The following is a 27,732-nucleotide window of genomic DNA, read 5'->3' on the forward strand; positions in this document are numbered from 1 at the left end:
TCCATAAATTGTTTTTCCTCTCTCTCATTTACCGTTTCCATACAAATTATATATTGGGGTTTTTTCAGGACAAGAAGTGCTTTTTTACATACCATTATTTGTATCATGTCATATAATTTACTTTTAAAAAAAAATAATAAAATATGGTAAAAAATTAAAAACGTTTTTTTTACTTTTACTTGAAAAATCTTTTATTCATCTACAAAAGCTAAGGAAAAAAACTGCTAAATAGATTTAAAAATACCCAATGTTTACATCCTTTTTGCAAGTTATAGGGCTATAAGTACAAGTAGGAATTGTTGTTTTAAAATATATATTTTTAAAATTTATCAATAGTGATGTAACACTGTCGCAAACATAATAATTGGCTGTTACTATCTGCCTCACATGCCTGGCAGATAGTAACAGCGGTATTTCGGTGGAAACGATCTCTGATCGCTCCCGCTGCTAGTTTTTTTTTTTTTTTTTTACAAATTGTTTTTATTGAGGTTATGCAATAAACAAAAACAACAGGGTTAAATCACCTACAAATCAATGTCGGCAATATTATACAGGTTTCACTGATACATTAAATGTACGACATATATTAGAAGTATGACCTTAGAAACCTAGAAAGTTGGTATAAAGTTTCAGCGAGACACAAAAACAGCTAATAACACCTGTACATAATTAACATACAATATGTACGGTAAACCTCTTATTTATCGATTTTTCATATATGATCAAATATCCCCTTTGACTCTTAATGAAACTACTCACAGACCTTCACCCTCCTGTAATAAGTTAGGGTCACCTAAGGGCCCTCAAAGTAGTGCCTTTGTCAAGGAAGGTATTTACGGGGAAAAATAAACAATAACAGGATTTCCATAAGATATATTTTCTAATGCTTATTCAATAAGCCTAAGGGAGTATGGGGGGGAGCACAAGTGACACTGGGAGATTGATACGCTCTATAACCTTTGGAGCTTTGGTGTATAGGGATGTAAGAGTTATAATCATAATAATCTGTTTCCCTCACAATGCAAGGGTATCTATTACGGCCCGGGAATGAACAGAGTCTGTATAGGACTAATATAGGGAGATAACAAACTAGTTCCCTATTATAAATGCCCTACTTGCATGGTCTAGATCTGTCAGATTATCTTATGGTATGAGCGTGAATTATAGGTTGAACTTAAAACTAAATTCCAGGCATATGATACTATATAACTTATACATAATAGAACTCGCATACCTTATCATAACATATCCTTAATTAACCTACCCTAAAATGCTAGAGTATTGTTTATAAGAACTTATGTGAAGTCATCTAAGAACTGAGGGATTTAGAATAGATATAGCCAATCTGTGAACCAATCAGAGATAAACTTATAATGGCTGGTATTAATATAGATATCTCTTATAGTCATCACTTACGTTTTACATGGCAAGTGACAAGTAATAAGACATGGAATTCTTAAACTATACAGGCTTAACAAAATGTAACTATTTATGCAGATCTGGACATCTCTGCCTCGGCCGCAGGCAGAGAACCCTTATGAACTGACTCCCGCTGCTAGTTTTAAGTCATAACGATTCAGGACAGGGTTAAGAAGTGTAACAAACATGTAATATATGAACGGTCTGTTTTGGGGAGTTTATTTGCATAAAGGCAAATCCTTTTTTAGATATACCTCTGTAGTTAGTGGTAAACAACCAGGGTGGATTTCAATTCTTCTTAAAGCATAAATTAATGCAGCAGATATTTATTTATGTGATGTTTTTGATCAGGTATCTGTTCCTAAGAAAAGGAAGTGTTTTTTTTCCATTATAAGTTTTTTTTCAACAATAAAGTTCTCTCTTGTTTATTTTCCTGGTACTCTGCCATTTTTAACTATAATTACATATTTTAATAGTGCAACCTAAATATTCTTTTCAGAGTTCTCTATACTTGTTGGGTGAATTATAAAAGTATTTTTTTATATAGATATTTCCCTCTGAGTCTCTTGTCTCCCAGGATGATGCTGTGCAGGCGCTGCCACAGCTTCTCCTTAATCGTCCCAAGCCTCCATGGTGTCACATGCAGTGCCCTGCGGTTCCTCTTATATTCCTGGAGGAGTGTATTTGCTTGCAGATTTGCAACTCGGGTATCGTTTGCGGTATCTGCAACTTGTCTTTTTTTCCTTACATACAGGGAAAATGCAGAGGACATTTACATTTTCAGATAGTAAAGTTTCTGCTAATCTGTTACTTAGATGGCCCCCTTTCCTAGGTTGGTGAGGAGGATTCGCCGGTGGTTCCTGATGGGGAATCTCAGATTTGGACAGTATAATTCCTTCATCTGATGCTGGGGTGGACTAATTCAGATGTATGCTTGCACACCTCGTGTACTGTTAAAGGAGGTTGTAGCTACCTGGACGACACCGATACTCCTGTCGTCAACCCTTGGAAGTTTTGTAAACTTTATTAGTTTCTATGATTCCTTCCTAGGTGGAAGTGTTTTTAGGTGTGCTATGGAGATTCCACAGGAATAGGAGGTTCTGGGGATACCTTTCCCCCTGTCTCCCATCCTTTAAAAGATTTTTTTGTCGCTGACTCCAATTAAATGCATGTTGAACTTCGTAGCAGTTTTTCTACTGGGGCCAGAAAGCCTCGACCCCTATGGAGGGTAGCTAGCTCCTTAAGGATCCTTAGATAAGAAGCTGGAGTTTATTAGTTCTTTTAGAGCAATGCATTGTCATTTTAGACTTGCTGTGCTAGCCAGAAGTTGGTTGTTGTGGCCTAGTGATTAGCAAGCCTGGCTTGAGGGCTCATGATTTAGTGCTCGAACCCAGTCATGGGCATTAGTGTCATTCTCTCAATACTTAATAAAGCAGCATATTTCTTAAAGGGCTGATTTTTTTGGTCAGCGGAGAAACCTACAGGTAGCTTAGTGGTTCAGCCTAGGTTTATAGCTCTGCAGTTGTAGCTTCAATGTTTGTTTTCTCCAATTCCACGCTTTTGATTTTTCCTTTCAAAGATGAGACCTTGTTGCATTTGGTCTGGCAGAATTATCCTCTGATTTACAGGGGGAATTTTTTTATTGTTTTCTACCACCTCAAGATAGTAAGACTAACGGAAAGTTTTTTTTCTTTTCCTTTTTCTGCATTTGTCAGGTCTTGGTATCCAACTAATCTTAGTTCAATCTAAGATTTCCTCCCCTGGGCAGATTTCTCCTTTTAGATTATCTGCAGTCCAGGTTTGATAGGAAACATTCCTTGAACTGGGTTCAAGATCTTCATCTCTGGGAGTGATTGTTCCAGTCTGGGAACGAGATCTAGGTACTCCCTCAGGTTTTGACCTTCAAGTAGTATCCATTTTCCTTTGGTTTAAGAAGGGCCTGTTCATATCGAACATAGACCTGAAAGATGTGTATTTTTGTTCCCTTAATCGGGATCTTAAGTTTCTGAGTTTCGTCATCCTAGAAGGACTTGTAGGTCTGAATATTGCAAGGGGATTCTGGATCTTATATGATCAGGTGTCATCCTTCCTTCGAGCAAACTCTTTCAAGAGACCTTGTCCAGCATTCTTTCCTATGGTTGGGGCATGATTCTGGAGAGGGGGTCCTTTGCTCTATCTGCAAGGGTGATTTATTTGGGGAGCTTCCATCTAGTAGAAGATCTCGAACAGGGATTAGATAATCAAGGAGTTTTCCTTTTGTTCTCCCTGCAGGCTTCTGTTTGGCCATCAGCAAGCTCTGGGGGTTCGGTAGATAGCTTAGTCATTTTATAACCAGATGGTTGGGAGGGAATGGTCTGATGGTTGCCATGAACATCATTCCCTTTACTATTTTCTCAGTGGATAGAGCTAGATCAGTAGATAAAGACTCCGTCCAGTAATGGTTTTCCAGGAGTTCCTGTCTCAGGGTGCGTGCTCTGGAGACATTTCTGGGAGGCACAGGGATTATTGATCTCAGAAGTGTCTGCGTTCCTCTTTTACAGTGAGAGCGAGATACATTGCTCTGATGGCTTGGCCTCAGTAATTATTAAATTGACTTACATCATCTACCAGGGTGGAACTCTGAGTTCCTTAGCCCCATAGGAGGTGATTTGTTCAGTGGGTGGCAGCTTACAATTGCTGCCTATGTTCTTCTCTTTAGTGGTGAACAATTTGACTTCTAAACAGACAGATGATTCATTCTGGGGAATGGGCTCTCTGTCTGAAGGTGTTTTCTAGGTAAACCCTAAAATGGGGGGTTCTGGAGTTGGCTTCTGGAGTTTCAGAAGACCGCCAAGCTTATGAGGTTAGGGTTATGGTCAAGCGATAAGCAGACCGCCTTGATAAATGTTTTGGCTTTTTTTTTTATTGGGAATCAGTAGTGCATTCCTATTTCCTCCGTTTTTCTCTTCTTTTCACGAGTCTTTATTCGTATCAAGCAGGAGAGAGTCAGTGATTCTAATAGCCCCTGAGTGGCCTCGCAGGATCTAGTATGCAGACCTAGTGGAATAGTCTCCTCTCCCTCCTTGGAGACTATGTCTCTGAGGGAGGACCTTCTGAATCAGGGTCCCTCCCTTCATTCTATTTTCGCTTCTCTAAAGCTGTCTGCTCGGATATTGATCGCTTAGTTGGTCTAAGCATGGTTTTTCTGACTCAGTCTTTTAGACCATGTTTCAGGCTTGCATGCCAGGTACTAGAAAGTTTTCCCATAAGATATAGTGTATATATCTTATTGGTGGGAATCCAAGGGTTTCTCTTGGAGTAGGGTCAGGATTCCTGGGAATTCGTCTTTTCTCCAGGAAGGCCTGGAGAAGGGGTTTTCGGTCATTACCCTCAGGGGTCAGATTTCTGCCCTATCCATTCTGCTGTTCTAGTGTCTGCTGGACGTGCCGGAAGTCCAATCCTTTGTCAGACCCGGGTCAGATTCAGTCTGTGTTTATATCAGTTGCTCCACCTTGGAGCCTTAACCTTGTCCTTATAGCTTTGCATCTTGGGAGTTTTTGTTTCTTGTTGCCAATTTCTTCTGTTAGGAGAGTCTCTGAACTGTCTGCATTTCAGTTTGATTCCCCTTATCTTCATTCTGATAAGGTGGTTCTGCGTACTAAGTTAGGTTTCCTTCCTGAAGTTGTTTCAAATAGGATTATGATCAGGAAATCGTTCTGTCTTACTTGTGTCCTAATCCTTCATCTCATAAGGAGCGTTTGCTGCACAACCTAGATGTGGTGCGTGCGCCGAAATTCTACTTGCAGGCGACTAAGGACTTTCATCTTCTGCTTTGTTTGTTTCTCTGGGAAACACAAGGGTCAGAAGGCTACGGCTACTTCTCTCTGGCTGGACCGCAGCCTCCTGAGAGACTCATGGCTCACTCCACGAGGGCTGTTTCTACTTGGGCTTTCAAAAATGAAGCTTCTGTTGAACAAATTTGCAAGGCTGGGGCGGAGCCTGACCACGCAGGGAGATGGTCACACATTAGCTGAGCTCCTGCAACCAGACTGACAATTTAGCTTAAAATAGCACTAAAAGCTTATTTTTACTATATTTAGGTGGCTGGGAGTGTGACCCTGACACATGAAGAGCCCTTTGGGATTCACAAACTAAGCGGATCACACTGCAGTAACATAAAAAAACTAGTGAACGGCCTAAGGGATCTATCACATGGGGAACAGGCACGGGCCTCCGACACTTCACTGGAGCAACGAAGGTATACCTGCAGGTCTGTGTAGGCACTAACGGATAAAGAGCTTCCACAGCGGTGGAAATATCCAGCATTAAATGGACCGAGTAAAGTAGAAGTTAAAATATAAACTTTATTAGGTATGCATTAAGAGACCTGTGAATGTTCACAGAGAATCAGCTAATATCACAGCATAGAAAGAGTCAGCCTAGTAGCCCAACATTACACACTCCACTTCAACATGTTTCGTGCTGCAACAGCACTTCTTCAGGGATCCCTGACGATGTGCTGTTGCAGCACGAAACATGTTGAAGTGGAGTGTGTAATGTTGGGCTACTAGGCTGACTCTTTCTATGCTGTGATATTAGCTGATTCTCTGTGAATATTCACAGGTCTCTTAATGCATACCTAATAAAGTTTATATTTTAACTTCTACTTTACTCGGTCCATTTAATGCTAGATATTTCCACCGCTGTGGAAGCTCTTTATCTGCAAATCTGTTTGTCGGTTTGTTCTGGCACTTTCCGCCTCCAGCACCAGGCAAAACATTCCCCCTTTTTTTGAATAATATCAGGGATTTGCACACCCGGAGGGCTCATTCCCTGCTTGTGATCTACAAAGTTTTTCCAAGCCGGCACCTACCAAGGAAGTATTACTCAGCCCCTGCACTATAAGAAGATGGGTGAGTGAATGTTTTTTTGCCTTCAATATATTGGATTTCTATACTTTGTTACATATTGTCTCAATCTGTATACACCTTGTGGGACATTCTAACACTATATAACAAGGTCGGGAGTGATATATATAAGGTGTACAGCTGCTACTGAAAATACTTATTTGTACACATGAAAAAATATTTGTACAACCTCTAGCATACATCATTTCTCGACACACAAGAGACTCTCCATTATACTTATTAACCCCTTATTACTTGCAAGACACTTTGATGCAATCGTAAGGACATTGTTCAGTTTCATTTATAAATTAGGCACTAACGGAGGCTAGACATCACATCACCTACCTACCCTCTCTCACTCGATAGCGGATGCTGTGGCGATAGGAGCCCCCACGCATGGTAATAACCCAAAGTGGTAGCGCTGATCCTGGAGCGGTACTCCACGTGGCTCCCTTACTGATACTGTGCCAGGAGATGTTCCATTGCGGCCCGCCTAACATCGCAGTACATGAGTCACTCTGAACATCGGAGGGGTAAGCTGTGCAGACTGCGCTTCACAAATAAAAAAAAGTAAAGAACTGTAAAAGGGGAATTTTTTTTTTCTCTGAGAGGCCATTACTTTTTGCACACCTCCACGGGAACAGGCCGCTTGTGCGTCCATAAGCTGGGATCTATAAATAGCAGACATACCAAAAAGCAGAGGTCTCTTCCTTGCTCTGCATATTGTTGTTAGACCTGGGACCTTATAAACACAGGGTAACGGCCCTGATCACGATAGCGGACATCTGATAGAGCAGACCTTGTACTCTATTAGACCTGATAATGTAGCTTGCTGCCTACAAAATAGGCTATATTCTCCCATAAGTCATCTATACTGCTCTTACCCATAGGATTCCTTAGCGGCTGTTTGTTTAAGATCTGAAATTTCTACATTTTGTCATTTTAAATACCCTGGCACTAATTGGCTTAACCCCTCATGCAACAAGGTTATGCCTGTTAAAAGAATGCCCAAAGGTGAAAAGCCCAGTAACACCAAGTCTATGAACCACTACCTAAAGCCTATTGACCCTGCAAGAGACACACCAGAGGGAATTATGGCTGAATCAGCAGGTTCACAGGATGGAGCAACTTCAAAGGCTAGCAGCACTGATGCCTTTTTTCTTACTAAGGAGGATATATCACATTTATCATCTAAAGCAGATATACAGGGAGTTCTTGCTGAGATGAGAAGCCTGTTTGGGGATATGAGTAAGGACATTTCAACATTGGATAAGAGAGTATCAGTGGTGGAAAAGAGTTCTAACGAGATGTCTCCTACTATCCAACAACATACCCTGGACATACAAAATCAGGCTGATAATCTGCAGTATTTAAATGACAAACTAGAAGATATTGACAACAGGGGCCGGAGGAACAATCTGCGATTCAGAGGAGTATCAGAGACAGTCGCTCCCCAAAACATAGAAGGGTACCTTCAGGCCTTGTTTAGAATCATAAAAGATTCCCCCACGTCCCCTGATATACCAATAGAGAGGGCACATACAGCGCTAAGGCCCAGGCCTCCAAGCAAGGCCCCTCCTAGAGATATTATTGTGAAGTTCCTGAGTTTTAAAAATAAAGAAGCGATACTGCAATGTGCACGAAGAAAACATCCTATCACACATGTGGGAGAAGAAATACAGGTTTTCACTGATTTGTCGCCTGTAACCCTCCAAAAGAGGAGGGAACTGAGTCATATCACCACCATCTTACGGAACTGCAAGATACAATACAAATGGGGCTTTCCTGTCTTGATAATCGCATCTTCCAATAACAAGACTGCGATCTACAGACCTGGCATGGATGAGAGAGTTTTTTTTGAGAGTCTCTCAATCCAGCCAAGTTCATCCACCAGGGCCCTGCAGGGGGATGGTTTGCCTTCCCATCGTCCACCGAACGCCCACTCTCCGGAGGAAATTCCTGGGTAACGTATAATAATGTCTATGCATCCCAACAACAGACTGCCTTTTATTTTTGGGAATAGGAGAATTGACTTAGGATACATACATTATGTGCAGTCAACAGAACTTTAGACTGTTAACAATTTGTCTATGCTGCAGGGTTATTAGTTGTTCAATGTATTGCTAAGTGAATGTGTATTAATGTGTTGCTTCCTTGATGTGGGGATGCTCCTTCCCTCGATGGTACATAATGTGATCAAGTTATTGGAGTTTAGAAATATCGTTATTAATGTTTCTTTCTTCATTCTTTTTTTTTTTTTGCTGCACTGTTATGGTCTGTGAAATGTTATTGCATACTAGCCCCACCATGTTTGCACATAGATATAGCCTCCAGATTGAATGTTAATCTATAGGTTGGTCCCTCGTAGGAGAGTAACAAGTCGGAGAAATGACTAAACTAGGACAGAGGGGGGGGGGGGCAAGCTGTAGTTAGTTAATGTTTAATAGATCTTTAAATCACAACATAAGAGGATAGTTATTACAGGTTCTGGGGTGGCTATATGAACATTATTGTTTAATAACTTACGTCAGTGTTGGGGCTTTTCCCCTTTTCTTTTTGCTTACTTTCTTATTGTTGTTTGAGTTTTGCAATTCTGTTGTGAAAAATTTGAAAATAACGTGCGCAGCCGAGAATATTCTTGGTCTCTGCACTACTTTCTAGCTTTCTTATATTGTATAGTTGTTCCTGGGGACATCACCCCCTGGGGGCATAATTCTTTAAACTCTCCTTTGACTTCCTACACTATCCTCTAGTCACTCGTTCTTCACTCCCTTCTCTTTCCCCCCCCCCCTTTTTTTTTTTCTTCTCTCGTTTCTCTCTCCCTCTCCTCCTTCCCTCCTGAGATGGCGGCCCGGCTGAAGTCTAGCAAATTCAAAGACCACTCACTCAACCTTACTACTATAAACGCGAAGGGCTTTAATAACCCAGGAAAGCGTTCTATAGCCTTTAAAGAACTAAGTAAGCTAAATAGCCATGTTATCCTGGTGCAGGAAACGCATTACGTCAGTGTTGGGGCTTTTCCCCTTTTCTTTTTGCTTACTTTCTTATTGTTGTTTGAGTTTTGCAATTCTGTTGTGAAAAATTTGAAAATAACGTGCGCAGCCGAGAATATTCTTGGTCTCTGCACTACTTTCTAGCTTTCTTATATTGTATAGTTGTTCCTGGGGACATCACCCCCTGGGGGCATAATTCTTTAAACTCTCCTTTGACTTCCTACACTATCCTCTAGTCTCTCTTTCTTCTCTCCCTTCTCTTCCCCCCCCCCCTTTTTTTTTTTCTTCTCTCGTTTCTCTCTCCCTCTCCTCCTTCCCTCCTGAGATGGCGGCCCGGCTGAAGTCTAGCAAATTCAAAGACCACTCACTCAACCTTACTACTATAAACGCGAAGGGCTTTAATAACCCAGGAAAGCGTTCTATAGCCTTTAAAGAACTAAGTAAGCTAAATAGCCATGTTATCCTGGTGCAGGAAACGCATTACAAAAAAGGTAAAGAACCCAAGTGGCACAATGTTAGATACCCTACAGCTTATTTTGCATCAGGACAGAGTAAGAAGGGGGCGTGGGTATACTATTTCACCGCACAGTCCCTTTCTCGTTGACACACATAGAGAGAGATCCTAATGGCCGCTATCTGATTCTGGTGGGGACACTTTTTGGTAATTTTATCACTCTAGCGTCTGTGTACTCTCCCAGCCATGGGCAGGAGATATTTATGAAAAAGATCACCGATCTCCTCCTGGAACACTCCAGAGGGATTATTTACCTGGAAGGGGATTTTAACTTGGTTTCAGACCCAGTTATGGACACCTCTCGGGGAGCCACATGTACGCCAGCCACCACAATCACTCAAGTAAATGAAACCCTCAGAAAGGTAGCCCTACATGACATCTGGCGCACACTCTACCCCACAACAAAAGATTACACATTTTACTCAATCCCACATAATAGTTACTCACGAATTGACTACATATACACAGACTCCTGCGGCCTCTCAATCACTCATCAGAGCTCCATAGGCCATATTACTTGGTCAGACCATGCCCCGGTAACTTGTTCAGTCTTGTGGCCGGATATCCCAGTCACTCAACAAATCTGGAGATTAGATGAGACTCTTCTGGATAATCCTATTATTTTTAGTGATATCCAAAAAGATCTGAAGGAATACTTTAGGAATAATGCATACCCCTCTTCATCAAAGGCAATAGTCTGGGAAGCTCATAAAAGTGTGATAAGGGGGGTCTTGATTAAGCATAAGGCCCTTCTCAATAAACAAATTAGAATTAAATACCAGGAACTTCAGGGGAAAATTGGTGACTTAGAAAAAAACATAAAACTAACCCCCATGATTCTGAAACTACAAAGCGGTTGAAAGATACAAGGTTGGAACTCCAAAAACATCTGGCTGAACTACATCAAAAACAAGCATTTTTATTTTTAAAACAGCATTACTATGAGGGAGGGAATAAACCGGGAAAAGTGCTAGCCAGATCCCTTAAAAAAAGACAATTCCAATCCTACATACACTCTATTAAAACCCCAGATGGACGCTCCGTACATAGAAGCACACGGATAGCCGCAGAATTTCATAAATATTATCATTCTTTATACAACATACATTGTCACCCTTCGGCATCCTCACAGGAGGATCCTGTTAAACAACAAAGGGTATTAATAGACTCCTACCTGAGGAATATAGAACTCCCAACCCTGACAAAAGAGGAATCTGATTCCTTAAATGCTCCGATAACGGTAGAAGAATTACATGAGGCTATAAAGGATTGCCCGAAGGGCAAAAGTCCGGGACCTGATGGTTTCTCATCTGCCTACTATCAAAAATTCAAGGATGTCCTGGCTGGCCCGATTCTAGCCTTGTTTCACGAGATTGGAAATAACCCCACCTTGTCTCGCATAATACTGGAGGCCCATATCACGGTTCTCCCCAAACAGGGGAAGAGCGGAGACTCCCCAGGACACTATAGACCCATTTCCCTCATTAACTCCGATATGAAACTGCTGGCCAAAATTCTGTCAACGCGTCTCAATAGATTTTTGCCATATCTGATTAATAAAGACCAGGTGGGTTTTGTGCCAGGCCGCGAGGCTAGGGACAATACTGTTAAAGTCACACAGCTGATCGCCCATGCCAGGGTTTCCAATATCCCCACGGTGGTCTTCTCCATGGATGCGGAGAAGGCATTCGATAGGGTGGGATGGCCTTTTCTGCGCTGCTTGCTGGAAAGGATGGGCTTTGGGGGGGTTTTTGTTAATACCATCTTTCCATTATACTCGAACCCTAATGCCAAAATTAGAATTAACGGTACCCTTTCGCAATCATTTGACATCAGTAATGGCACTAGACAGGGATGTCCCCTGTCCCCACTACTTTTTGCCCTGTCCATTGAAGTTCTGGCACAAAAGATTAGATCTAATACCAATATATCGGGGATCAGGGTAGACAACACAGAGTAAAAGCAGGCGTTGTACGCTGACGATGTCCTATACACGGTTACCAATCCGCAGGACTCTATTCCCGAGCTGTTGCAGGAACTTAGACTGTATGGCAAAGCTTCTAACTTTCTTCTAAACCTAAACAAGTCAGAACTGTTAAATATAAATGCCAACCCAGAGGTAGTACATTCTTTGCAGAGAGATCATGGCCTCACTTTAGCGAGGAACAGATTGAAATATCTTGGTATCTATTTAACACCAGACCCCTCGGACCTCTACAAAACTAATTATATCCCCCTTCGGAACGATATTGCAGCTGATCTTTCCTCGTGGTGGAATAAATATATCTCTTGGCTGGGGAAAATAGGGGTGGTCAAGATGAATATCCTGCCACGTATTTTGTATCTCCTTCAAACCCTACCAATAGCACTTCCGAGGGGGTATATAAATCATCTACAAAGCATGATTGACCAGTTCATCTGGTCTAATCATAGACCTAGAGTATCAAGACGAAACATGTTTCTCCCGAGAGACAGAGGGGGGTTGGGCTTGCCGGACATATCCTCATATAGAAAGGCAGTAGGTTTGCAAAGGATAGTGGAATGGTCGCAAAACAATGAGCATAAGGCCTGGATTCTGCTGGATAGACAAATACTTAAAGTTAACGTGGACTCCCTCGCATGGTTATCCCCTTCTCTCAGACCTAAAATCTTATCTAAATATACTCTACTAGCGGACACTTTTAGTCTTTGGGACGCGACAGTAGCAACATCTACTCACATTTCCTCCAGACATTCCCCAATGACGCCTGTCTTTGAAAACCCTGAGCTCCCATATCATTCAGTAGGTTATCGGAAGATTAATCCCTATAACATGCGGGAGGGATCGGTACAAGGGGTGGTTGAGAACGGCAAGATTACCTCGCAAAATAAGCTAATAGAAACTCAACCCTCGATATTTGCTTCATGGCTACACTATAATCAATTGATAAACTACATTTCTAGACACAATCATAAATATGAGCTAGGAAGGGCGCTTACGCCTTTCGAAAAGCTCTGCACCAACGGGGGAGTTTTGAGACATCTGATTTCGGTTCTGTACAAGATTGTGATCCTCTGGGAGCCCGATTTGCTTCCCAGCTATGTTGCGGGCTGGGTGAGGGAGTTGGGCTCGGAGATAGATTGTGAGTATTGGATGAGGGGATTTACGCTCACAAAGAGGTCATCAGTGTCCTCGAGTATACAGGAGACACATTTAAAACTTCTGGGCAGATGGTATATGACACCTGTTAGGTGTCCCCTTCAGGGGGTAAGTGTCAGTGCAGGCCAAAGCCTGGGGCCTAGTGTACCACCTGAGGCATATGTAGATTACCTGATAAGGGCCCCTTAGAATGACTCAGACCACGCAGCATTATGATCGAAAGCCAATTCTGTTTATTGCACAGTGCAAGCCTTTCTTATAGTGACATACAGGGTTAAGGGGATGACACGTTAGGACCGCGTCATCTTACACAGTTATACAGAGCAATTTACAAGGAAAAACTGGAACATGAGTTTCTCATAACAATATTTACAGAGTCATAACAAACTACCATCTGCAGAGACAACCGAGTGTCTAAAGCCTCTTGTTTACATTATCTTATTCTATCTTACTTCTAGGCATTAGGCCAGGGTACATTGGCAAGGCCGAATAGCTAAAGAAACTCATAACATGCATATAATTCTCACTGCATAATACCCCAGTATAATAAAGTCTATTCATTACAAAATGGCTGCGAGGAACAAGATGGCTGCGAAAAACAAGATGGCTGCCATCAGGTTCATATTACCCCTAACATACCATCCTTTTATTCTAACAGAATAACATAAAAATAGACAGGCATAGAAAATTAGTAAAGCCTTATATTATGGTAACAGAACTCTATAAGAATACTAAAGAGAAAAATATTTGCATGTCGTGATATACTTTTATAGGCTAATTGTCACTGCATATAGGTACAGTCCCTCCAATACCTTCCATCTATCCTCCAGCCCTCCCAAAACTACCGGTCTACCAGTACAGAAACCCAACCAGCCCCCCATCTACCCCCAAACAACGCTGCATCTTCTATCTCTCCACCTGCATTGCTAGCACCCCCCAATATGTCCAACAGTTCCTTTTCCACAGTAAAGCATGACATAGCAACAGCACAACTGTCTCTAGGTGGCCTCTGAATACTTTAAGAACAGTCTTTGTCCATTTGAGAGCGCTGCACCTTGACACTTTGCTATAATACAGTTCTCCAACAGTTCATTTGCAGTAGGGGTGCTTATCCACGGTTCTTCCGCAGGGAGATACTGGAAATCTGATGGTTTGTTCATGGGGTAGACAAGGCAACCAGTGGATACCCATGGCAAGCAGACACTCGAGTCACAGGGAGTCTAGGAAGCAAACAGAAACAGTACAGGATGAGTACACACCGCAATACAATCACAATTATGTCCAAATAAAACGTCACTTTCATCCTATGTCATTTAAAATCAAACAAAACATTGTTGATATATAATACAAACTAAATACATTGACATTTCTCAGAGAATAATTTACAACTTCTCTATACACTTTTAAATGATACTTCATGAATACTACGCAAGTGAAAACCTGTCAGACTTCCTCAAGGGCCTGAATGTTTATGCTAAAACTTATGCTAAAGCCTGCCCTGTTGTAAGAATGGAAAAAAGAAAACAGTCAATGAAAATAAATTAATTTCTTTACAATATCACTTTGAACTTCTAAAAAATAAAAGAACCTTGTGTTGCTTTATTCTGGATGGCTGCTATCTATAATGCTTATAATTCTCCAACCTAAATTCTCTCACACTCCTATATGAGGAAAGCATACAAACAGAACATCATTTAAAACTACAAGCTCTTTTAAAGGTAAACACATCTTTATGGTAAGAATTACTCTCTTTGACAAACATCAGGAATGACCAAATTCACTTTGCAGATACCATACTAATTAATAAAAGGGAAAAATACATTTGCTTTCATAAACTATAATTATGCTATTCCCTGAACAAACATTTCTCTGTATATTTACTATAAACTTCTAGCTTAGACGTGTCCTCCTTATGTTCTAAAGGGTGAAGGGTCTAAAATATTATGCTATGTTGCAGCATTTTCCTTAAACCTATTTTCTATACTCAGTGGGCCATTCAATAGAGTACAATACTGCGAAGTTCACAGTTACACTTAAAGGGTTACTTTGTTACGCACATAAACTACCATGTGCACTAATACCAATGAAGCATATGATTTCTTAGACCAAATATGATCAATAAAAATAAAACAAATACAAGAGAATACAAAACAAGCAATATAAGGAATAGGGTTAAAACAATACTCCCCTAATTTAATTGGTTGATCCTGTAACAGCATAACAGGACTTCCATATCGAGCGGTAAGGCACAGTCCAGAGAAGGATAGTCTTTATGTCCTGAAGACACACATCAGAGGAAACAGTCATGGATTACCCAGAGTCCAGTTCTGGGGCTGGTACCAGCATGCAAAGCAAAGAATGGATCCAAAGATAGTTCAGTAACTTTTTTTACTGCAGTATGATGGTTAAAACAAGCTTGACAAAAGGTCTTTCATCTTTATCTTTTCTTTCTTTAAAGGTTTACTTGCTTTCAATCTTTAATCTTTTGAAGAGTGCACTTATGGAATTTTGCCTGTACAGATTTTACCTAAATATGGAAACTCAAAAATAATTCAGTTAGTGTGTTTCAATCTCTGAAGACAGCATACTCTCATCCTGCAAATACAAATATAGTGTTAAGAACCACATAGAAAAATAAAACATTTTAGGCATCTGAAATTAACACAATAACATTGTACGAGGAGATTCAAAACGTTGTAGGTTCACCTCCTAAAAATAATCTCCTCCATTACATAAAGATATTCATCAATACTCATCAATACTTCCCCCATGTTTGCGTGAAACATCTCATGTGACACGCAAACACAAGATAACAAGAAACTAAACGATAAATCATGCACTCCACTCATGCAGAGACAATTCTCAATAGCAAGCAAAATGAAATACACTTCACAATTCAATATGCTGTCCACAAAAGAGAAAAACATAACAAACAATGAAAACCAATCGTTCTTGCCTTACACAAAACGAAACATTAGCTGCTGACACAAATTTCAAACAACCACAATTAACTTAGAATGCAACACATATTCTGACATTCGCTGAAATGCAACACACTCAGAACATGACAAACAATTAAAAACATCCACTATGTACAAAACTTGAATATCACACAAAGAAAGCAATCACAGCAGATGCCCAAGAAACTTAAGTTGCAGATTGCACAAATAAAATTGCGCTTATTTGGGAAAGATCAGATAACCACAGTAGCCACTGTTAAAGGGACATTCTAGGATAAATGAAAATTCATTATTCAGATAGGACTTTTAATTTTAACCAACCTTCCTAGATTAAACCAAACATAGGTAGGCTTATATGCTAATTTTTTTTAAACCTTTGAGGACTGCCTCTTATCACAGGCTGTATAAATCTCATTACAACACCAAGAGACAGAATACACGTAAGCCATATAAATAAAACCAAAACTGTGAACAGATAAATTAGCTAGTTATATAAATGCAGTAGAATCAGATAAACTGTGCATCATTTGTTTTAGGGGTGTTTATTTCTAGACACCTTATAGACCACGGCTTAACTGTTAAGCAGCAATCAAAGTCATTGCAATAATAGTGGTAGACTAGTTAATAACCAAATAACTATATATATTTTTAAAGTGTCACTGAAATCACTTCATTAAATAATATCTCATTTATTTATTGAACGCAGTGGGGGTTATTTTAAATAACAAAGAGTTATATCTGTGAGATACAGTTTGACAGCCACAGAAATAAAATTATCATTTTTTAAGCTATATTCTATGACAGAATATAATATAAATACTTGTTTCTTTGTAGTGAGCAATTTATAGTTATCATTTTTTATAACATAGAACACCAGTACTGCCGCTTTAAATGTACAGTGCAAATTGTTCTCTCTGTAACAAAGCCAAACACAAGAGAGAAACTTCTTTTCTTTTTTTTTTTTTTTAAAGAAAACCAAAACATGCACAGTGTTATCATTCTTCTCAAGGATAGTGAGGCAAGCTCAAAGTTTCATTTCTACTTAAAGGAGAAACACTGTTTACTGCTTAAAAATATAAAATTCACACTAAAACGTGATAAAAGCTAATTAGTTTAACCACAACAAAATTATTGGATTTAACGTTGTATATAATTTGATATTCCCCATTCTGCAGTTGTCCAGCCAAATATAACAACCGTATATAACACAAAAAAAAATAAGCTTTCTGAAAAAGAAATACTAATACAATTTCTCCTTTAAATTAATCCCAATGATCCTTATAATAAAGAAAATGTATACTGACGTTCATTAAATAGCCTAAACAAGCATAAGCAGCATAAGAACGCACTCACAGTGGGATGCAGGCTAATTAAAGGGACATTTTAACCAAATTAAAAATAATCTTTAATTGAAACTGCTAACACAGTGAAATATACTAGTGTTAGGCTTACAGTAAACCTCATCGTCTTTTATGTAAATATTCCCTTAAATTCTCAGATGTTATACCAGTTTTCCTGTATCCCTTTAAATATTTTCACTCCTCTGTTTTTTCTTGTTTTTTTTTTTTTTTTTTCTGTCCGCTAGTCTCACGGATCCCTACACTAAAATTGTAGACAACTTATCACTTCAGTTTGCATTACAGAGAGAATTAAGTTATGCTGCAAAAAAAATATCTGCTATCTGAACAGCAAATTTAAAATAAATATATACAAAGAAAGGTCTCTAAAAATATATTTAGCAAACTACTAATACAGGGTTATTGCACTGGTTCTTTAAATAAGAAAATGACAATTTTCTATTGCTCCGTCTACGCACTGAGCTCTGATTTTCCAGACAAATATAAGATAATATGCCGCTTGTATAACAAGTCATGGACAATACATTAATAGCAACACCTTGTTACAGTGAACTGTCCCTTTAAGGACTAACCATTCATCACGCAAATTACATATGTATATCCTAACCATAATTTAGGCTGCTTGTATGATTTACCACACCAATTTCACCTCTGTACTGTAGCATGACCTGCAGATTAATTTACTTGCAACAAAAACAGACGCCCTTTTAGAACAACTTTCAATTACAGCCTATAAATATATTTCATTGTGTGCACCCACGCCGTGCACAGACCTTACAAATACAACATACGTTAACCCATTAATCATACCAGAAACAATTTCATATTTACCAGAGCGTGACAAAAATCCCATACCATCGCACTTTCAAAGCCGTTACTTCACTTGCAAAAACAATATCATATCTTTACATGCCGCCACACAATTATCACTTAAAACTAAAACTGCATATGAATACCACATACTTAAAACATGCTGGTGACTTTGAAATACAGTTATATAAAATAACATTACCAAATATCTTCTAAAAACGTCTGATTTCCCAGCAGAGAAACAGAAGGAAACATTATTACGATACAGAAGTTCATTCCATCTCGCATACCAGAGATTCACTCCCTTTTTTCCTTTCTCATAAAAACATCTAATTTCTAGCGTACGACATACATATATATATATAAAAAACACTAGATTAACTTTTCACCATTTCCACAATGCATTTTTTCTTTTTTTTCGAAACCCCACAAAATGGCCACTTTTGCAGGGTTTGAGACAATCATTTTCAAATAATACATTCTGTTCCTGGTCCAAAGTAAATCTGTTACACGCATACCATAGTGAGAACCTACAGACCATCACACATTATGCATCTCAATATACAAAATTTCAGTTTTGTTACTGCAAGCAAACAAAAAAAAATCTTACAAACGGAGACAGGATTTCTTTTCTCTCTTTTTTTTTTCTTTTCTGAGCTATGTGCGCGCTCAGTGGTGGCCCCCCTTCTTTGCCTGCTACATTCTTTAACACAGAGATTTCTCTATTTATCAAACAGCAGTACTTACTGACCGTGTTTTTTTAAAAAAATATTTCTGTCTTTTGCAGAAACTATTAACTCTTCTTTTCTTTTACCTTATACATGTAATTTTCTCTGTGCATTCTTATCTATGAGCAGTTCCCCTTTCTCAATACAATAATAGCCACAATTAACATGCACAGCCACTTAATATTTTCTACGCACAGCATAATTTGATATAGCAGCAAAAGCAAGCATCAGATATCAACATGAGCTTCAGGTGGGTAGCAAAACTCTATTATGGGAATGAATATGGGAAACTTCAACACACGTGAGACTTACTCACTTCACTGCCACGTTCGCCCGGGGGAGTTTATCTTAAAAAATCCTCCCGTCAACTGGCATTCATATATTTCTTGCGCGCTTATCACCGACAGGACTCACAATACCTGTCGTGTCCCAGCACAGGACTGATTACCTGTCTGGAGGGGTATCACAACTGCCGGCAGGACTTTAACCTCCGCAAACCTGTGCTTCAACCACAGGAACCCCTTTAACCTTATATCATATATTATCAACACCTATTACCAGACTAAATTTAGGTTCAAATTCACAGAAAGAAAGCATGGTAAAAGCACTCATAGTTACTCCCTGCGAATCCCACTGTCCTGACGCCAAAACTGTTAGGTGTCCCCTTCAGGGGGTAAGTGTCAGTGCAGGCCAAAGCCTGGGGCCTAGTGTACCACCTGAGGCATATGTAGATTACCTGATAAGGGCCCCTTAGAATGACTCAGACCACGCAGCATTATGATCGAAAGCCAATTCTGTTTATTGCACAGTGCAAGCCTTTCTTATAGTGACATACAGGGTTAAGGGGATGACACGTTAGGACCGCGTCATCTTACACAGTTATACAGAGCAATTTACAAGGAAAAACTGGAACATGAGTTTCTCATAACAATATTTACAGAGTCATAACAAACTACCATCTGCAGAGACAACCGAGTGTCTAAAGCCTCTTGTTTACATTATCTTATTCTATCTTACTTCTAGGCATTAGGCCAGGGTACATTGGCAAGGCCGAATAGCTAAAGAAACTCATAACATGCATATAATTCTCACTGCATAATACCCCAGTATAATAAAGTCTATTCATTACAAAATGGCTGCGAGGAACAAGATGGCTGCGAAAAACAAGATGGCTGCCATCAGGTTCATATTACCCCTAACAACACCCATTAGAATTCACAAGATATTTCCATCCTCGAGCCCGCTGTGTTGGAGAGGTTGTGGGGAGCACGGCACTCTTGTACATATCTGGTGGTCTTGCCCTAAGATGCGGTCCTTTTGGTCGGGGGTACTGGACAAGATTGATGAAACCTTAAACATCAGTGTCCCACGCTCCCCGGAATTCTTGCTCTTCCTCACCCTACCTAAAACACAAAGTCAGGCACACCTTGCTTTATTGCTAATTCTAATCACGAGCGCCAAAAAATTGATACCCAAAAGATGGAAAGCACAGGATCCCCCCACTGTGGAGGAGTGGCACTCACAGGTGGTGGAAGTCCTACTCATGGAGAGATATCATTACTTGAAAAAAACATAAGTTAGACACCTATGAACTGATGAGAGCAATATGGCACGGTACAATTTAAAGTGGCATTTCAATTAATCAATTACCCAACGCATGACTGTCGTTGGGTCGTGACCTCGGGAAGTCCTCTTTCCCCTTTTTTTTTTTTTTCTTCTCTCCTCTCTCTCTTTCTCCCCCCCCCCCCCCGCTACCTCTTTTCTTCTCCTCTATTACTTTCCTTTCTCTCCTCCTCGCCCTCCCTCCCCGGGTAGGGCGTATTCAGTAAAATGGATTAGATTATACTGTTCTTATCACAAAACTTGAAAATTTAAATCTTGTTAACCCTTGCTCTGGACATTGGTCAACAGAGTGAGAGTGAATTTGTATAGAAGTGTAAAGTATCAAAATGTTTATGTTGACTATCATTATCCTGCTGTATAAGGTTTTTTTGTTCCCTTATATTCGTTGTGCGGCACTGCGTTCCTGCACTGGTGATCCTTCATGTATCACTTTCACTTCAATAAAGCTCTTTTAAAAAAAAATAAAAAATTTTTTTTTGCAAGGCTGCAGTTTTGTCCTCTATGTATACTTTTTCTAAATTTTATAAATTTGATTCTGTTGCCTCGTCTGAGGCTTCCTTTGGGAGAAAGGTTCTTCAAGCAGTGGCGCCTTATGTTTTGGTTACTTGTCTTGTCCCTCCCTTATCATCTTTGTCCTCTAGCTTGGGTATTGATTCCCAACAGTAATTGATGATGATCCGTGGACTCACCGTGTCATTAGAAAGAAAACCTAATTTATGCTTACCTGATAAGTTTCTTTCTTTGACACAGTGAGTCCACGGCCCGTCCTGTTTTTTCAGACATTTCTTTTTATATAAACCTCAAGCACCTCTGCACCTTGTGTTATTTCCTTTCTCTCCTTTTCCTTCGGTCGAATGACTGGGGGTTGTGGGAAGGGGATTGATACTTAACAGCTTTTCTGTGGTGCTCTTTGCCACCTCCTGCTGGCCAGGAGTGATATTCCCAACAGTAATTGATGATGATCCATGGACTCACTGTGTCAAGAAATAAAAACAAAATTTATGCTTACCTGATAAATGTATTTCTTTCATGTAATTAGCAAGAGTCCATGAGCTAGTGACGTATGGGATATACATTCCTACCAGGAGGGGCAAAGTTTCCCAAACCTCAAAATGCCTATAAATACACCCCTCACCACACCCACAAATCAGTTTTACAAACTTTGCCTACCATAGAGGTGGTGAAGTAAGTTTGTGCAAGATTCTACGTTGATATGCGCTTCGCAGCAGGCTGGAGCCCGGTTTTCCTCTCAGAGTGCAGTGAATGTCAGAGGGATGTGAAGAGAGCATTGCCTATTTGAATTCAATGGTCTCCTTCTACGGGATCTATTTCATAGGTTCTCTGTTATCGGTCGTAGAGATTTATCTCTTACCTCCCTTTTCAGATCGACGATATACTCTTATATATACCATTACCGCTACTGATTCTCGTTTCAGTACTGGTTTGGCTTTCTACTACATGTAGATGAGTGTCCTGGGGTAAGTAAGTCTTATTTTCTGTGACACTCTAAGCTATGGTTGGGCACTTTTATATAAAGTTCTAAATATATGTGTTTAAACATTTATTTGCCTTGATTCAGGATGTTCAATATTCCTTATTTCAGACAGTCAGTTTCATTATTTGGGATAATGCATTTGAATAAGTCATTTCCGGCGTCATACTTGTCACCGGAAGTTGTTTGTATTTGCGTCATTTTTTTGACGTTTTTGCACCAAAGATGTCGGCGCCACCGGATGTGGTGTCATTTTTGGTGCCAAAGTATTTAGGCGCCAAATAATGTGGGCGTCTTTTTTGGCGCTAAAAAATATGGGCGTCATTATTGTCTCCACATTATTTAAGTCTCATTGTTTATTTGCTTCTGGTTGCTAGAAGCTTGTTCATTGGCATTTTTTCCGATTCCTGAAACTGTCATTTAAGGAATTTGATAAATTTTGCTTTATATGTTGTTTTTTCTATTACATATTGCAAGATGTCTCAGATTGACCCTGGATCAGAAGCTACTTCTGGAAATTTGCTGCCTGATGCTGGATCTACCACAGTTAAGTGCATTTGTTGTAAACTTGTGGTAACTGTCCCTCCGGCTGTTGTTTGTGATGAATGTCATGATAAACTTGCTAATGCAGATAATGTTTCCTTTAGTAATGTTCCATTACCTGTTGCTTCTAAATCTATTAGGAAGGCTATGTCTGTTATTCCTCCTTCCAGTAAACGTAAAAAGACTTTTAAAACTTCTCATTTATCAGATGAATTTTTAAATGAACATCATCATTCTGATTCTGTTTCTGATGATGATTTCTCTGGTTCAGAGGATTCTGTTTCAGAAATTGACACTGATAAATCTTCATATTTATTTAAAATGGAATTTATTCGTTCTTTACTTAAAGAAGTCTTAATTGCATTAGAAATAGAGGAATCTGATCCTCTTGATACTAAATCTAAACGTTTAAATACGGTTTTTAAACCTCCTGTAGTTATTCCGGAAGTTTTTCCTGTCCCTGATGCTATTTCTGAAGTAATTTCCAGGGAATGGAATAATCTGGGTAATTCTTTTACTCCTTCTAAAAGGTTTAAGAAATTGTATCCTGTGCCATCTGACAGATTAGAGTTTTGGGATAAAATCCCTAAAGTTGATGGGGCTATCTCTACTCTTGCTAAACGTACTACTATGCCTACGGCAGATAGTACTTCTTTTAAGGATCCTTTAGATAGGAAAATTGAATCCTTTCTAAGAAAAGCTTATTTATGTTCAGGTAATCTTCTTAGGCCTGCTATATCTTTGGCGGATGTTGCTGCAGCTTCAACTTTCTGGTTGGAGGCTTTAGCACAACAAGTAACAGATCATAAATCTCATAGCATTGTTAATCTTTTTCAACATGCTAATAACTTTATTTGTGATGCCATCTTTGATATCATTAGGGTTGATGTCAGGTATATGTCTTTAGCTATTTTAGCTAGAAGAGCTTTATGGCTTAAAACTTGGAATGCTGATATGTCTTCTAAGTCAACTTTGCTATCCCTTTCTTTCCAAGGTAATAAATTGTTTGGTTCACAGTTGGATTCTATTATTTCAACTGTTACTGGGGGGAAAGGAACTTTTTTACCACAGGATAAAAAAATCTAAAGGTAAATATAGGGCTGCTAATCGTTTTCGTTCCATTCGTCAGAATAAGGAACAAAAGCCTGATCCTTCCTCTACAGGAACGGTTTCTGTCTGCAAACCATCTCCAGTCTGGAATAAATCCAAGCCTTTTAGAAAGCCAAAGCCAGCTCCCAAGTCCACATGAAGGTGCGGCCCTCATTCCAGCCCAGCTGGTAGGGGGCAGATTACGATTTTTCAAAGAAATTTGGATCAATTCGATTCACAGTCTTTGGATTCAGAACATTGTTTCACAAGGGTACAGAATAGGTTTCAAGATAAGGCCTCCTGCAAGAAGATTTTTTCTTTCTCGCGTTCCAATAGATCCAGTGAAGGCTCAAGCATTTCTGAAATGTGTTTCAGATCTAGAGTTGGATGGAGTAATTGTGCCAGTTCCAGTTCTGGAACAGGGTCTGGGGTTTTACTCAAATCTATTCATTGTACCAAAGAAGGAGAATTCCTTCAGACCAGTTCTGGATTTAAAAATATTGAATCGTTATGTAAGAATACCAACATTCAAAATGGTAACTATAAGGATTATTCTGCCTTTTGTTCAGCAAGGGCATTATATGTCCACAATAGATTTCCAAGATGCATATCTGTACATTCCGATTCATCCAGATCATTTTCAGTTTTTGAGATTCTCTTTTCTAGACAAGCATTACCAGTTTGTGGCTCTGCCATTTGGCCTAGCAACAGCTCCAAGGATTTTTACGAAGGTTATCGGTGCCCTTCTATCTGTAATCAGAGAAAAGGGTATTGTGGTATTTCCTTATTTGGACGATATCTTGGTACTTGCTCAGTCTTCACATTTAGCAGAATCTCATACGAATCGACTTGTATCGTTTCTTCAAGAACATGGTTGGAGGATCAATTTACCAAAGAGTTCATTGATTCCTCAGACAAGGGTAACCTTTTTAGGTTTCCAGATAGATTCAGTGTCCATGACTCTGTCTTTGACGGACAAGAGACGTCTGAAATTGGTTTCAGCTTGTCGAAACATTCAGTCTCAATCATTCCCTTTGGTAGCCTTATGCATGGAAATTTCTAGGTCTTATGACTGCTGCATCGGACGTGATCCCCTTTGCTTGTTTTCACATGCGACCTCTTCAGCTCTGTATGCTGAACCAGTGGTGCAGGGATTTTACAAAGATATCACAATTAATATCTTTAAAACCGATTGTACGACACTCTCTGACGTGGTGGACAGATCACCATAGTTTAATTCAAGGGGCTTCTTTTGTTCTTCCAACCTGGACTGTGATTTCAACAGATGCGAGTCTGACAGGTTGGGGAGCTGTTTGGGGGTCTCTGACAGCACAGGGGGTTTGGGAATCTCAGGAGGCGAGATTACCAATCAACATTTTGGAACTCCGTGCGATTTCCAGAGCTCTTCAGTTGTGGCCTCTTCTGAAGAGAGAATCGTTCATTTGTTTTCAGACGGACAATGTCACAACCGTGGCATATGTCAATCATCAAGGAGGGACTCACAGTCCTCTGGTTATGAAAGAAGTATCTCGAATACTTGCATGGGCGGAATCCAGCTCCTGTCTAATTTCTGCGGTTCACATCCCAGGTATAGACAATTGGGAAGCGGATTATCTCAGTCGCCAGACTTTACATCCGGGCGAATGGTCTCTTCACCCAGAGGTATTTCTTCAGATTGTTCAAATCTGGGGACTTCCAGAAATATATCTGATGGCTTCTCATCTAAACAAGAAGCTCCCCAGGTATCTGTCCAGATCCAGGGATCCTCAGGCGGAAGCAGTGGATGCATTGTCACTTCCTTGGAAGTATCATCCTGCTTATATCTTTCTGCCTCTAGTTCTTCTTCCAAGAGTGATTTCCAAGATTCTAAAGGAGCGTTCGTTTTTTCTGCTGGTGGCTCCAGCATGGCCTCACAGGTTTTGGTATGCGGATCTTGTTCGGATAGCTACTTGCCAACCGTGGACTCTTCTGTTAAGACCAGACCTTCTTTCGCAAGGTCCTTTTTTCCATCAGGATCTCAAATCATTAAATTTGAAGGTATGGAGATTGAACGCTTGATTCTCAGTCATAGAGGTTTCTCTGACTCTGTAATTAATACTATGTTACAGGCTCGTAAATCTGTGTCTAGGAAGATATATTATCGAGTCTGGACTTACATTTCTTGGTGTTCTTCTCATCATATTTCTTGGCATTCTTTTAGAATTCCTAGAATTTTACAGTTTCTTCAGGATGGTTTGGATAAAGGTTTGTCTGCAAGTTCCTTGAAAGGACACATTTCTGCTCTTTCTGTGCTGTTTCATAGAAAGATTGCTAATCTTCCTGATATTCATTGTTTTGTACAGGCTTTGGTTCGTATAAAACCTGTCATTAAGTCAATTTCTCCTCCTTGGAGTTTGAATTTGGTTTTGGGGGCTCTTCAAGCTCCTCCGTTTGAACCTATGCATTCGCTGGATATTAAATTACTTTCTTGGAAAGTTTTGTTTCTTTTGGCCATCTCTTCTGCTAGAAGAGTTTCTGAATTATCTGCTCTTTCTTGTGAGTCTCCTTTTCTGATTTTTCATCAGGATAAGGCGGTGTTACGAACTTCATTTAAATTTTTACCTAAGGTTGTGAATTCTAACAACATTAGTAGAAAAATTGTGGTTCCTTCTTTGTGTCCTAATCCTAAGAATTCTAAGGAAAGATCGTTGCATTCTTTGGATGTAGTTAGAGCTTTGAAATATTATGTTGAAGCTACTAAAGATTTCCGAAAGACTTCTAGTCTATTTGTTATCTTTTCCGGTTCCAGGAAAGGCCAGAAGGCTTCTGCCATTTCTTTGGCATTTTGGTTAAAGTCTTTGATTCATCATGCTTATGTTGACTTGGGCAAAACTCCGCCTCAAAGGATTACAGCTCATTCTACTAGGTCAGTTTCTACTTCCTGGGCGTTTAGGAATGAAGCTTCGGTTGATCAGATTTGCAAAGCAGCAACTTGGTCTTTGCATACTTTTACTAAATTCTACCATTTTGATGTGTTTTCTTCTTCTGAAGAAGTTTTTGGTAGAAAAGTACTTCAGGCAGCTGTTTCAGTTTGATTCTTCTGCTTATATGTTCAGTTTTTTCATTATAAGATTGAAACTTTATTTTGGAGTGTGGATGGTTTTTCAGCGGAATTGGCTGTCTTTATTTTATCCCTCCCTCTCTAGTGACTCTTGCGTGGAAGTTCCACATCTTGGGTATTCATTATCCCATACGTCACTAGCTCATGGACTCTTGCTAATTACATGAAAGAAAACATAATTTATGTAAGAACTTACCTGATAAATTCATTTCTTTCATATTAGCAAGAGTCCATGAAGCCCACCCTTTTTATGGTGGTTATGATTTTTTTGTATAAAGCACAATTATTCCAATTCCTTATTTTTTTATGCTTTCGCACTTTTTTCTTATCACCCCACTTCTTGGCTATTCGTTAAACTGATTTGTGGGTGTGGTGAGGGGTGTATTTATAGGCATTTTGAGGTTTGGGAAACTTTGCCCTTCCTGGTAGGAATGTATATCCCATACGTCACTAGCTCATGGACTCTTGCTAATATGAAAGAAATGAATTTATCAGGTAAGTTCTTACATAAATTATGTTTTATGTGAAATACAGCCTCATCTTTACGAAGCCCTTTAACATACTTGAAAAAATGGGAACTCTGACTGGGGTGCGTGCCTAGCATTGTAGGCAGTCTCACATGATCTGATTCCGGCCTTGAAATCATGTGATTGCATTGACGATCATGTGATTTTTAGTTTTTTTAAGCAAGTGTTTACAATTTAATTCTATGAATTTGCTTAATTTTCTTGGTATTATTTGTTGAAGCAGCAATCCATTACTAGGAGCTAGTTAACACATTGGGTGAGCCAATAACATGAGGCATATATGTGGAACCACCCATCAGCAGCTCCTGAGCCTACCTATGTATCCTTTTAACAAAGAATACCATGAGAACAAAACAAAATAGAAATAAATTGGAAATTTGTTTAAAATACGATTTATTTTATCTGAATCATGAAATAAAAATTTGGGATTTCATGTCCCTTTATACTTTTATGATTAAGATAGGGCATGCAGTTTTAAAAAAAAACCTTTAAAATTTACTTTTATCATCAAATTTGCTGTATTCTTTGTTGAAGCTAAACCTAGGTATGCT

This window comes from Bombina bombina, chromosome 7, assembly GCF_027579735.1.
Source record: "Bombina bombina isolate aBomBom1 chromosome 7, aBomBom1.pri, whole genome shotgun sequence".
Lineage (NCBI taxonomy): Eukaryota > Metazoa > Chordata > Amphibia > Anura > Bombinatoridae > Bombina > Bombina bombina.